Source organism: Sciurus carolinensis, chromosome X, assembly GCF_902686445.1.
Source record: "Sciurus carolinensis chromosome X, mSciCar1.2, whole genome shotgun sequence".
Lineage (NCBI taxonomy): Eukaryota > Metazoa > Chordata > Mammalia > Rodentia > Sciuridae > Sciurus > Sciurus carolinensis.
In genome coordinates, this window is record NC_062232.1 from 3152760 (window position 1) to 3165695 (window position 12936).

The following is a 12936-nucleotide window of genomic DNA, read 5'->3' on the forward strand; positions in this document are numbered from 1 at the left end:
AAAGGTAATTAAAAAAAAGTTAAAATCTTTTACATTTGGATTTCCAAAAAACAACAACAACAACAAAAAAATAAAAACATGAAATACGGTAAATGCAGAGAAACTGAAAGAAAATTCAAAATGTTACTTGAAAAAAAAAAAATGTTAGAAATCCCTGAAGATGCAGTTTGGGGGTTACAATGATACAACTGCCAAAAAATAAAAACTTAAAAAAAAGGAAAGAAGGAAGAAAAAAAGTTAACGTGAGTTGTTTCAAAAGATAAAAAAAAAAAGAGAGAGAGAGAGAAAATTAAATTATTAGAAAAGAGATTTCCCACATTCTTAAAAGCAATGCATAATAAAGATTCAACAGCTTTTTCATTTTAACAGGTTGCAATCTGGAGAATCGGTTCAACATCTCTCATAACCTTGGATCAGGAACTTTCAAGACAGGAGCAGAAAAGCATTTGGAAAAGGACACAGAAAAGGCCCTTGGTTCAACGATCAGAAATACTGACATTAGGAGCATGCACTGCAGATGTGAAAACACCAGGTTTTGGAATTGGAGGAAAAAGTCAGAAAAGAAACTGAGTCATGAAAATCTCTCCCTACTCCCTGGCTTTCTATGGTGAAAAAATATATATAATTATTCCTTGCCATACGCATAGATTCAAATGAACATTGATAGGTCACCTGCTCCGCCTATGAAATACTGAGCATCAAATGACTTTGCAAAGGTCTTGTTACTTGAATTTCTTTGGAAAGCTGAAGTCTCGCCCCTTCTCCCCGTTAAGTGAGACCTGCTTAGGAATTTCCACAGTGGCACTGGAAGGGACGTCAGAGGACCCTCACCTGAAATGTCTCGTGTGCCCTTTGAACCCAGGTGCAATTTGGGCTTTTAGGTTCTCTGGAGAGATGAGGTTGAAATATGCAGCGTTGACTCCAGGTTGATTTTCTCTAAGCAGATGGAGTCTGGGGTCTATCTACAGTCAGGTTCCAGCCAGGTGAGCACCTGTCAATCAATCCCGCAGGCTTTGCATTCCTCTGGGAGACTGCGTTTAGGTGCCTGGAGAACAAGTCACACCCAGGGAAGCTGTGACCCCCGTCCTTCATTTCTACACAACTCACAAGAGCTTCAACATCTTGGGAAAACCTAACTTGGGTATTGCTGTCTTCTTGTGCAAAAGAAGATCTCAGAACTGTGGATTCTGTATGGTTCAAACTCTCGTGGAGGATTCACCATGTTGGCTGAGGATTGTGCTTCAAATATCCCTGGGAGAGATCGTTTTTAATTTATATCAACAGGAGAGCAATGACCACAGAGCTAGAATAAAAACTTCCCTGTGATACCTTCCTGAGCCTGCATCCCACAGCTAGAAGCTAAGGTGACTCAGAGAACAAAGAATAGATGGGATAAAACATTCATTCCCAACCCCTGAGAAAGCATCCACATCAATGTTTACAGCAGCTCAATTCAGAACAGCCAAGCAATGGAACCAACCTAGGTGCCCTTCAACAGGGGAACGGATAAAGAGAATGTGATACACAATGTGCACAATGGAATATTACTCAGTCACGAAGAAGAATGAAGAAATCATGGCATCTGCTGGTAAATGGATGGAGCTGGAGACTATCATGCTTCGTGAAATAAGCCCAACTCCCCAAACCAAAGGCAGAATGTTCTCTCTGATAGGTAGTTCGCAGTAAGGGGGAAGGGAAGACTAGAAATCGGGTTAGACAGAAGGGAAGGAAGGAGGGAGGGTGGGAATAGGAGAGACGGTAGAGTGAACTGGACTCTTTCCCGTGCTCATCTGTGAATACACACGACCAGTGAAACTCCACATCCCGTGCAGCCACAGGAATGGGAAGTCACACCGCGCGCGTGTGCAAAGAGTCCGAAGGCACTACCCTAGCACGTGCATCTAAACGGATCCAATAAAAATAATCTTCAGCTGCATCCAGAGGTCGGTGTGTCCCTGGCACCTGAGCCAGAGCTGGCTCCAGAACCGGTGCACGTCAGGCAAGGCAGTAGCCTTTCAAAGTCTAAAAGGACACTTTGCAAAGAGAGGACTCTGCTGGAGGGGCACAGCCGTCTTGGGGCTGCGTCCGCGGCGTCCATCACCGGAGACCCAGTTGCACGGCCACCTGGTGGACCGCAGCGGCGCTCGGCTGCACCTCCGCGTCCCCGGGTGCGCCTCTGCTCGGGGGACCTGCTCTCTTGCCTCGTGAAGGACACCCAGAAGCGTCGCCGAGGGTCAGCGGCGGCCGCCCCCTTCCCGGTCAGACGCTGATTTGCGCAGCGATTTCTGCTGGTGCTTCTGCGGCTGGCGCTGGGCGTGTCCGCAGGAGCCCGTGACTTGCAGGATGCATGTGGCCCCGGCCTGGCCCCGAGGTGCACCGACCCCCAGGGGACCGTCCGCCCCTGCGGAGCTGCGCTGGGCTCCTCCCCGCTCTGCTCTCAAACCCGCCGGTTCCACACCCCGGGCGCGGCCAGCTGGGGCTCGAACCCGGGACCCGCGCACGGGGCTGCGTCTCCGCCCCCGGCGACGTTATGCTGGTGGTTGATCCATGGGACCCGCCGCGGAATCCAGCTTCCAGCTCTCTCCTCTGCTTTCCAGGAAGGGCTCCCCGGGGTCTTCCTGGGGAACCGGGTCTTCTTTCTGGGCTTTGCAGAGCACGGAATGTCCCCGAGCTGCGCCCCCTGCTGTGGCAGCGCGTGGTGGCCTCGGGCCTCTCTGGGCTGAGGATCCTCCTCCTGGGGGCAGAGAAGGCTTCTGCCTCCGCCCTTCCTTCGCTGCTGCTTATTTGGGTGGTTGGTGCGTGTGAGTTATTGACACTAATGCGGTGCGCATCCCCGGACCCGTGTGCGTGTGTGTGCAAATGCAGTAGGAGCAAAACTGCCGAATAACCGCCTAATGTTTACCCATGACCAGGCTGGTTACAAACCTGTTCAGATGTTCAGACGCGATGGCGTCTCCCTGTGGATTTTTTTCCTTTCTTTTTCTTTTTTTCTTGGCACTGGGGATGGAACCCAGGGATGCTTAACCACTGAGCCACATCCGCAGCCCCTATTTTATTTTAATTTTTGAAATTTGTTCTAACGAGTTGCACCTGACAGCAGAAGGCATGGATGCATTTTGATGGATCAGACATAAATGGAGGGTCATCTCTCATTTTTCTGACTGTCCATGTTGCAGGATCACATGGTCATGCAGTCACACATGCACATGAGTCATCACGTCTGTTCACTCTACTGTCCTTCCTGCCCCACACCCTTCCCTCCCTTCACTCCATCTACCTAAAGTACCTCTATTCTCCCCTATCCCGCCCCCATTGTGAATTAGCATCCACACATCAGAGAAAACATTCAGCTTTTGTTTTTTTGGGTTTGGCTTATTTCACTGAGCATGAGATTCTCCAGCTCCATCCATTTACCAGCAAATACCATGATTTCATTCTTTTTCAAGGCTGAGTAATATTCCACTGAAGTCAGAACTAGAACTTCCCAGCCTGTTTTATATTTTATTTACAGACAGGGTCTCATTACATTGCTCAGGGCCTCCCTAAGTGGCGGAGGCTGGCCTCCCACTGGCCATCCTCCTGCCTCAGCCTCCCAAGGGGCTGAGATGACCGGCTGGCAGCAACATACCCACTTCTTGGTACATTTTAAAAGAGAAAAGTTTAAGTCCTCCACTTCCTTCCCCTTTCCTGTGTTTTGGGGACTCCTAGGACTCTTGCCTTTCCAAGAAAACTTCCGCATCTGCTCGTTGACAGATGCAGAAACTCAGCCTGAGACTTTGATAAAACTGGGCAGAAGGCCAAATTGGTTTTGCAGAGGAAGGTCTGACGCTATCCCATAATGGGACCTCGCCTCCAAGTCCTGCGTCTAGTTAACGACGTTACACAGGTTCTTTCTCAGCAGACACAACCCCTTAAAGGGCTTCCAATGCACCTCTGTCCTCCTGAGTATCTCATTTAAACAGAATCATGACCACGTCAAGGTAGGCGTTAGGAGATACAGAAAAATGGCCCAGCTGCAGTTTATTCCAGCGGAAACCCAGCTGGGGGTCACCGGCGAGGCGCCAAGGAAGCCAAATACGCCATTATTCATCTCCGTCCTCCTTCAATTCAATCTTTGCCTCAAATGCTAAAAAAATATGCCTTTCCCCTGAACCATTAGCAGGTCCATCAAACCTCCGCGGAGGAAACGGGTTATAAATATAGAAGTGAATGTTTGAAGGAATCCAAACAAAAGTAAAGAGGTTCTCTCTTGAAAATTTAAATACTCTTTCATAAATAAAATATTCCCCAGGTCCGCCACCCTGGGAGAGCTCTGTCCTGTTCTTCTGAAGTCTCATTTAGTGCCTTCTCTTACATTTCCAAGAGTCAGTCTGCGTGAAACCTGGAGACGCCGGAGGAGAATTGACATTAGGTCCCAGATGGTAAAGGGAGACCGAAAAATCAACGGAAAACCTGCAGAGGTGGAAGAGAGGGCTGTTTGCGTTGTGAGGAAGGAAAACAATTTCCTATCTGTTCTTTCAAATAGATATTTTAGCCGGGCACAGTGAGGTAGAGAAGGGCTGCGGGGTCAGCTGGTGACAGGCACCCAATTCTGTTGTCCCAGCGACTCAGGAGGCTGAGGCAGGAGGATTGCAAGTTCAAGGCCAGTCTTAGCAAAGTAGAGAGGCCGTCAGCAACTTCTGGATACAATGTTTCAAAATTAAAAAAATATAAATGGCTGGGAATAGAGCTGACTGGAAATGCCCCAGGATTCAATCCCTATGCAACAATCAATAAAGAAACATTTAAATAAGTAGAGGTGGGGATGCCGGTCAGCAGTAGAGTAACCCTGGGTTCAAGGCCCAGGCTGGCAAAAGAAAAATTAAATAAAGTGAAATTTTTTCTTTCTTTCTTTTTTGTTTTTTACAATTGCCCTTGGTTATGGGTCAATTGTAACAACTTCATTTTTACACACAAGGTAGAGAGAGAGAAAATAATTTGCCCAAGTTTACGTAGTAAGTATTTGGAACATCTTCTCCTCATTTCTTGTCTTTCTGCATTTTGAAACTATTTTAACTCTGTGCTCCTTAAATGCATTCGGGGTATGATTTGTCCATAGGATTCTGCCAAGGTCTGCTTCTGAAAATCGGCTTGCTCTTGCTGGGCATGGTGGGGCAGGTCCGTCATCCCAGCGCCTCAGGAGGCTGAGACAGGAGGATCGCAAGTCGGAGGTCAGCCTCAACAATGTCCTGAGATCCTGCCTCAAAACAAAAACTGCCAAGGGCTGCGGACGGGGCTCAGAGTGAAGGCACCAGAGTAAAACCTTGCCCTTTGGTTTTGTTGTAGAGGCTTCTCATTATTTTAATGGGTCATTTCGCATCAGCGTCACAACCTGTGGGTGATTTACACGACTCCGTAGCGTCACGGAGAGACTAGTGGAGTGACTTCCTTGGATACCATAATATACTAGCCATTTAAGCCTTGCCACCTTCTCATTTTTATGCCAAACCTTTGTATTTGTTAGTTTCTTTTTTTTTTTTTTTTGAATTTATATTTCTGTATCCTCTGACTCTCTTTTTCCTCTGACTCTCCAAAGATGCAAACAGATGGCTGCTAATGGGTGCACGCGTCCATCACAGACTCCTCGACGTACGCTGCCTAACGAATTCTTCTCTCGAGGATAGAGGTGCATGTTTGCATCTCTACATTTTGAGGTGTCATATTGAATTTCGATATTTAGGTTGTAGCTGGGATGCAGTCGGGGCTCTCGTGTGCACGTATTAAAACTTTCTTTCCAGGCGCGACCGAAGAATCGATCCCGCTCATTATCCGTTCGAAGACAGGCTTCCGTGATCAGGGGGGAAACTGAGGGCTGACCTGCTCTTCACTTTCACCTATTCAAGGTGTTTCGGCGTGAGGACGAAGATCGCGGGGTTACTGTGCGTCTCCCTGGTTTTCCCTGTTTTTGGAGGACGGACGGAGGGGAAAAGGTGGATTTCAGCATTCTTTCCTTGTTTATCTGGAGGAAGGAGGAAGTGATGGCAGGCTTCCTCAGGAAGGAATCCCGGTGAAGGCAAAGGGTTTAGAGTCTCCGGACGCAGCCTGCACTTCCTGTCGGAGTCATGGGATTTTTTTCTTTTTTTTTCTGGGGTTGCGAGGGGTGCCAGGTATCGAACCCAGGGGCACTCGACCCCTGAGCCCCCTTCCCCAGCCCTATTTTGTATTTTATTTAGTGACAGGGTCTCCCTGAGCTGCGTGGGGCCTCACTAAATTGGTGAGGCTGGCTTTGAATTCGAGATCCTCCTGTCTCAGCCTCCTGATCTGCTGGGATGACAGGTGTGGGCCACCACACTCGGCTGCCTTCTTGACCTTCTTCTCCTCCTCCTTCTCTTCGTCCTCCTCCTCTTTCTCCTCCTCCCCCTCCTCTTCCTCCTCCTCCCCTCCGTCCCCTCCTCACCCTCCTCCTCTAGTGATCAGATCATTCAGGTCTTTGCCTGATCTCCTCCTCCGCGTGTCTCTGACGTGAACACACAGTTCCACCCATCGCAAAAGACCAGCACCGTCCAGATCCGTGCCCATTCATCCCACCACCCCGGGGTCTGCTGCCTCACAGGTGCAACATCGATCGACCTCGAACAGGACGCGAAAAACAGGACGGTGAAGGGCACCCCAGTCCTTGGAAGGTGAGCTGAGTCACAGCTCCCGTTCTGGCTCCCGCCATTTTCCCGCTCGTGTGTGTCTATGGTTGGCCACAGGGTGGCTGGATCCACTCAGTTAGAAAGTCCAGGGCGCCATGAGGTCAGCCAGAGTCGCCACGGGCTGACTCCTCCTTCCGACCTCCTGGTCCTCCGATGACACACGCATGCGCTGCATTGCACACAGCAGGCGATCCATACCCACAGGACCCCAGTCTTCTGGGGAGTGGCATCATTTTCCATAGCCCCCAAATTCTTCTCCAAACACACACTGTACTTTTCCCCTTCCTGGACTTTCTTAATTAAGCATCTCTTGCCAGTTTTGGAGAACATGGTCCCTAGAAACTCTCCCTCCTGAACCAGGCTCTCCACCTTTGAAATCCTTGGAGGAGCCTGTGCAATAACGGGATGTGTGAAACCACGTTCCAGGCTCCACACTAGGTTCCTGCTGAAGATTAGCAGGATATTCTCCAGCTCCATCCATTTACCAGCAAATGACAGAATTTCATTCTTCTTCATGGCTGAGTAATATTCCATCATATATATATATATTTTTCCCCCTATATTCATCCATCTATTGAAGGGCACCTAGTTTGGTTCCATAGTTTAGCTGTTGTGAGTTGAGCTGCTATAAACATTGATGTGGCTGTGTCACTGTAGGGTGCTGATTTTAAGTCCTTTGGGTATAAACTGAGGAGTGGGATAGCTGGGTCACATGGTGGGTCCATTCCAAGTGTCCTGAGGAATCTCCACAGAGCTTTCCAGAGTGGCTGCACCACTTTGCATTCCCACCAGCAGCCACATGTGAGTGGACCTTTTCCCCACGTCCTCGCCAGCACTCATTGTGGCTTGTGTTCTGCAGACTAGTCCGAAGGCCACTAGCAAAGATTGCAAGCTTTCCCGTGCATTTTATTTTCAAGCAAGATCACAACTGAGTCCGTAACTGGAGGAATTAGCGAAGCATTTTCCTGGATTCCACACATGAGGATCTTCCAATCTGCTTTGGACAACCGAAGAAAAGACAGGATACCTGCGTTTCTCCTTTGCTATAAATAAACCTTGATTTTTAGAAGAGATTTGAATTTGCAGAAAAATCCCAGCAATACAGAGAACTGCCCTGGGTTCCTCTGTTTTTAAATTCAAGCATTATTGGGCACATTGGTTGTGATTAGTGCGCCACAGAGTGACGTCACGCTTAACTGAAGTCCGCGGTTTATGTCGAAATCCCGAGGGATTCCCCCAGTGTCCTTAACGCTCCACGATCCCACGCAGATTCCACACTGCCTTTGAACCATGTCTCCTTGGGACTCACTTGGCTGCGAGCGTTTCTGAGCCACCTCTTGCTCCCGAGGCTTCCGGGGTCTTGTAGAGTAGCCCGCAGTGGGTGACGTCCCCCGCGGTGTTCCTGATGGACAGGGACCGAGAGCTGCATCTCCTCACACCCAGCTGCAGGCCACGCACTGGCTCACAGTGAGGAGCGCCGGGCCGAGTTCCTGGAGCCTCCCGCGCCCTCTCTCTCCCCCTGGCCTGCTGCACGCTCCGCAAGGACGTCTACGAGCAGAGTCGAAACTGAGGAGCAGAGAGCAAGGGTCCACCTCCTTGGAAGGAGTATCTCCAGGAGCGATGGGGAGAGATTCTGCCCGGGGAACCTGTCCCGACTCTAATGCAGAAGGGCTGCTCACGCCCGTCATCCCAGCCACTTGGGAGGCTGAGGGAGGAGGATTTCCAGTTGGAGGCCAGCCTCTACAAATTTAGCCAGACCGGGTTTCAAAATACAATAAAAAGGGCTGGGGATGTCACTGAGTGGCAGAGCACACCCGGGTTCAATCCCTGGTGCCAAGCGGAAAAAGAGGAAAAGAAAAAGAGGAGGAAAGAGAGAAAAAGCAGCCGTATCCGAGTCAGAGATGGGAAGACGCTTGCTGCTCCGGGCAGGTTGAGGAGCCCAGAGCCAGGGATGCAGGAGGCCTCTGTGCATACGGAAAAGAGCCACAGGACAGACTGAAGGTCCCTGGAGGAGGCGACCCTGTTGACACTTTTAGGGCAGCTCAGGGAGACCCCTGGGGCCTTCTCAGCTGTAAGATGTGCCTATCAAACCAAGAGGGAGCCAGGGAGCGAGGGTCCTGGAAAACCCAGAGCAGCATATGGTGACTTTCCTCGGCAGCCACAGGACATGCAGGCTGTGTCACCCAGTCGCAGGGGCCAGGGGGCTGTGCACGCATCTCATCCTTGGAGTCTGAGCCTCCGGACATCTAGGTGGAGGCTCAATGTCCCCGCGTGGGCCTGAGAACCTGGTCCCCATCAGCAAGTGTACATGTGAGCCCTTCTTTAATTTCTGGTCCTGCGACATGGTCTCAGGTCACCTGTGGCATCTTCTGCTTCACAAGGAGGAGGAAGAAGAGGAGGAAGATAAGGAGAGGAGGAGGAGCAGGAGGAGGAGCAGGAGGAGCAGGAGGAGGAGGAGGGGGAGGAGGAGCAGGAGGAGGAGCAGGAGGAGGAGGAGCAGGAGGAGCAGGAGGAGGAGGAGGAGGAGGAGGGGGAGGAGGAGGAGGAGGAGGAGGAGGAGGAGGAGGGGAAGGAGGAGGAGCAGGAGGGGGGAGGAGGAGGGGGAGGAGGAGGAGCAGGAGGAGCAGGAGGAGCAGGAGGAGGAGGAGGGGGAGGAGGAGGGGGAGGAGGAGCAGGAGGAGGAGGGGGAGAGGAGGAGGGGAAGGAGGAGGAGGAGGAGCAGGGGGAGGAGGGGGAGAGGAGGAGGGGAAGGAGGAGGAGCAGGAGGGGGGAGGAGGAGGGGGAGGAGGAGGGGGAGGAGGAGGGGGAGGAGGAGGAGCAGGAGGAGCAGGAGGAGGAGGAGGGGGTGGAGGGGCAGGAGGAGGAGCAGGAGGAGGAGGAGCAGGAGGAGCAGGAGGAGGAGGAGGAGGAGGAGGAGGGGGAGGAGGAGGAGGAGGAGGGGAAGGAGGAGGAGCAGGAGGGGGGAGGAGGAGGAGCAGGGGGAGGAGGAGCAGGAGGAGGAGGAGGAGGAGCAGGAGGGGGGAGGAGGAGGAGCAGGAGGAGGAGGAGGAGGGGGAGGAGGAGGAGGAGGAGCAGGAGGAGCAGGAGGAGCAGGAGGAGGAGGAGGGGGAGGAGGAGGAGCAGGAGGGGGAGGAGCAGGAGGAGGAGGAGGGGGAGGAGGGGGAGGAGGAGGAGGAGGAGTAGGGGGTGGAGGGGGAGAGGAGGAGGGGAAGGAGGAGGAGCAGGAGGGGGGAGGAGGAGGGGGAGGAGGAGGAGCAGGAGGAGCAGGAGGAGCAGGAGGAGGAGGAGGGGGAGGAGGAGGGGGAGGAGGAGCAGGAGGAGGAGGGGGAGAGGAGGAGGGGAAGGAGGAGGAGGAGGAGCAGGGGGAGGAGGGGGAGAGGAGGAGGGGAAGGAGGAGGAGCAGGAGGGGGGAGGAGGAGGGGGAGGAGGAGGGGGAGGAGGAGGGGGAGGAGGAGGAGCAGGAGGAGCAGGAGGAGGAGGAGGGGGTGGAGGGGCAGGAGGAGGAGCAGGAGGAGGAGGAGCAGGAGGAGCAGGAGGAGGAGGAGGAGGAGGAGGAGGGGGAGGAGGAGGAGGAGGAGGAGGGGAAGGAGGAGGAGCAGGAGGGGGGAGGAGGAGGAGCAGGGGGAGGAGGAGCAGGAGGAGGAGGAGGAGGAGCAGGAGGGGGGAGGAGGAGGAGCAGGAGGAGGAGGAGGAGGGGGAGGAGGAGGAGGAGGAGCAGGAGGAGCAGGAGGAGCAGGAGGAGGAGGAGGGGGAGGAGGAGGAGCAGGAGGGGGAGGAGCAGGAGGAGGAGGAGGGGGAGGAGGGGGAGGAGGAGGAGGAGGAGTAGGGGGTGGAGGGGGAGAGGAGGAGGGGAAGGAGGAGGAGCAGGAGGGGGGAGGAGGAGGGGGAGGAGGAGGAGCAGGAGGAGCAGGAGGAGCAGGAGGAGGAGGAGGGGGAGGAGGAGGAGCAGGAGGAGGAGGGGGAGGAGGGGGAGGAGGAGCAGGAGGAGGAGGGGGAGAGGAGGAGGGGAAGGAGGAGGAGCAGGAGGGGGGAGGAGGAGGGGGAGGAGGAGGAGGAGGAGCAGGAGGAGCAGGAGGATCAGGAGGAGGAGGATCAGGAGGAGGAGGGGAAGGAGGAGGAGGGGGAGCAGGAGGAGGAGAAGGAGGAGGAGGAGGAGGAGCAGCAGGAGGAGGGGGAGCAGGAGGAGGAGGAGGAGCAGGAGGAGGAGGGGGAGGAGGGAGGAGAAGGAGGAGGAGGAGGAGGACGAGGAGGAGGAGGAGCAGGAGGAAGAGGAGGATCAGGAGGAGGAGGATCAGGAGGAGGAGGAGGAGGGGGAGGAGGGGCAGTGGGAGGAGGGGGAGCTCTGAGCTCTAGTTCTGGGTCACTCTTCCCTCCATGAACTGCTCCCTTTCCCTAATCGTGCGCTGTGTTCGGGGTCAGAAGCCGCAGAGCAGGAAAGGAGGGGGATTTGCTCTGGGGACCCCAGGACTAGGCGCTGAAGTGGCGGATGTTTCTATCATGAGCTTTGCAAAGTCCCCGCGTGGATGAATCATGCGCTAAGTGAAAATGAGGCCCAGCCTCCGTCCCTCCTTCCCGGGGTCCATCTTCTGCAGTAGCGGCTCCAGAGTGACCACCGTCTCCATCGCTGGGTCCCAGAGCTGCCGAATCCCTGGCGGGCCCTGCTGTCCATGCCGTGGAACCACCTTGACAAGCCCCAGGGGGATCTTTGGGTCCCAGAGCACCAAAACCTGGAACTACTCGGTCACGGGGACAAACCACGGAGCTCCTGGGTGTGGAATTCAGAACGCGAGCTCTCCGTGGTAACCGGGTGTCAGCGTCCCGTCCAACAGTGGGAACAGGTTTCTGCTACGTGTTCGGTTAGTCAGAGACAAGAAAGATTCTGCTTCTCTCCAGGACAAAGTTTATACAACACACAGATTAATTAAGCCATCGGCCGTGCCTTAGGATCGTTGATGGAGGAAACAGAAATACATCGCTCCTAAACAAAAGAGCAGATGGAGCCGCGGTATTCAGAGAGACGGTGCGTTCTAGCCAGGAAGGTGTGAACTAGGTGCTGCAGGTTGTACTTGAAGGGATCTGTGGATCCAGGTGAGGAAGGAAGCCAGAATTCTTTAAGGTCACCATCACACATGTCCCAGGTACAGTGGATCCCTCAGGTGAGATGGTGCACCGAAACTTGCCCCAGTGAATGAAGAAAGAAAAGGTGATCGATATCCAAATGGAATACTATGCAGCCAGAAAAAAGCCTTCACCTAAGACAACTTGTGCACCAGAAGGACATCATGTTAAGTGGAATATTGGGAGGGACAGAGAGATAATGGCCGTGTGCTGTCAATTACACGGGGAAGCTGAAAACTATCATCTCAGAAGCAGCGGGGTGAACGGCAGTCACCAGGTTTAGGACGGGGAGTGCGAGAGGGTAGTAAGGACTTTGGAGATGGTCATCGCGATACATGAAGAGGAGGAAGACTTAGTCCTCCGTGGGCAGCGGGGCAACCACAATTCAGTGCACTGAACGTGATAAAGGAGGAGGAGGGGGACATTCAGCAGTTCTTAGCAACGCAGAAGGAACGGCAGAGGGTTCAGGAGCTGGAAATGCTAGGCGGCCTGATTAGATCATGACACACATCCAGCCGGCAGGTCTCACACACGGAAGCCCCAACTGCCCCCCTCGAGGGTGCATCCATTTCCTGAGTGGTACCTTCCAAGGACACGGGACAGGCCTGCCGCTCAAGCCGTGTTGTGATTGACAGTTCTCCACTGATCGGGATTTTGCTAATCCTGCCTTCCGATCGATCATCTCTACTGGGTCTCAATCCTGCTTTTCTGGTGCTGGGGACGAACCCCAAGGGGTGCTCGAGCACTGAGCAACTGCCCCAGGCCTTCTTATTTTTTTGAGACAGGATCTGGCAAAGTTGCTGAGGCTGGCCTCTAACCTGTGATCCTCCTGCCTCAGTCTCCCCAGGGGCAGGAATCACGATTTCATATGGCTCAGTTGTCACGTCCTTCTGTGAACACATTAGGCTTGAGTTCCTTTGTGAAGTAATACGACGTGGGGATTATAGGATGGGGTTTGCGTGAAGGCAACTCGTTAATCCCATACACTAAATGACTCCAAGCCAATCATTCCACTCTATTATAAATCCATAAAGCACTGGCTTTGCACCAAAATGCAAGCTTAATGCCTTCCCAGGTGTTTACACATTTATGCTAAATGAATGGCATTAAAGAAAAGAAGCATAATACTTTGAGAGCCACA

General features: G+C 53.1%; 1 protein-coding gene across 5 annotated transcripts in view; it reads right to left on the reverse strand.

Moving 5' to 3' along the window:
* Positions 1-12936, reverse strand: part of Nlgn4x (neuroligin 4 X-linked) — a 301913-nt gene that overhangs the window by 115995 nt on the left and 172982 nt on the right. The window lies entirely within an intron of this gene.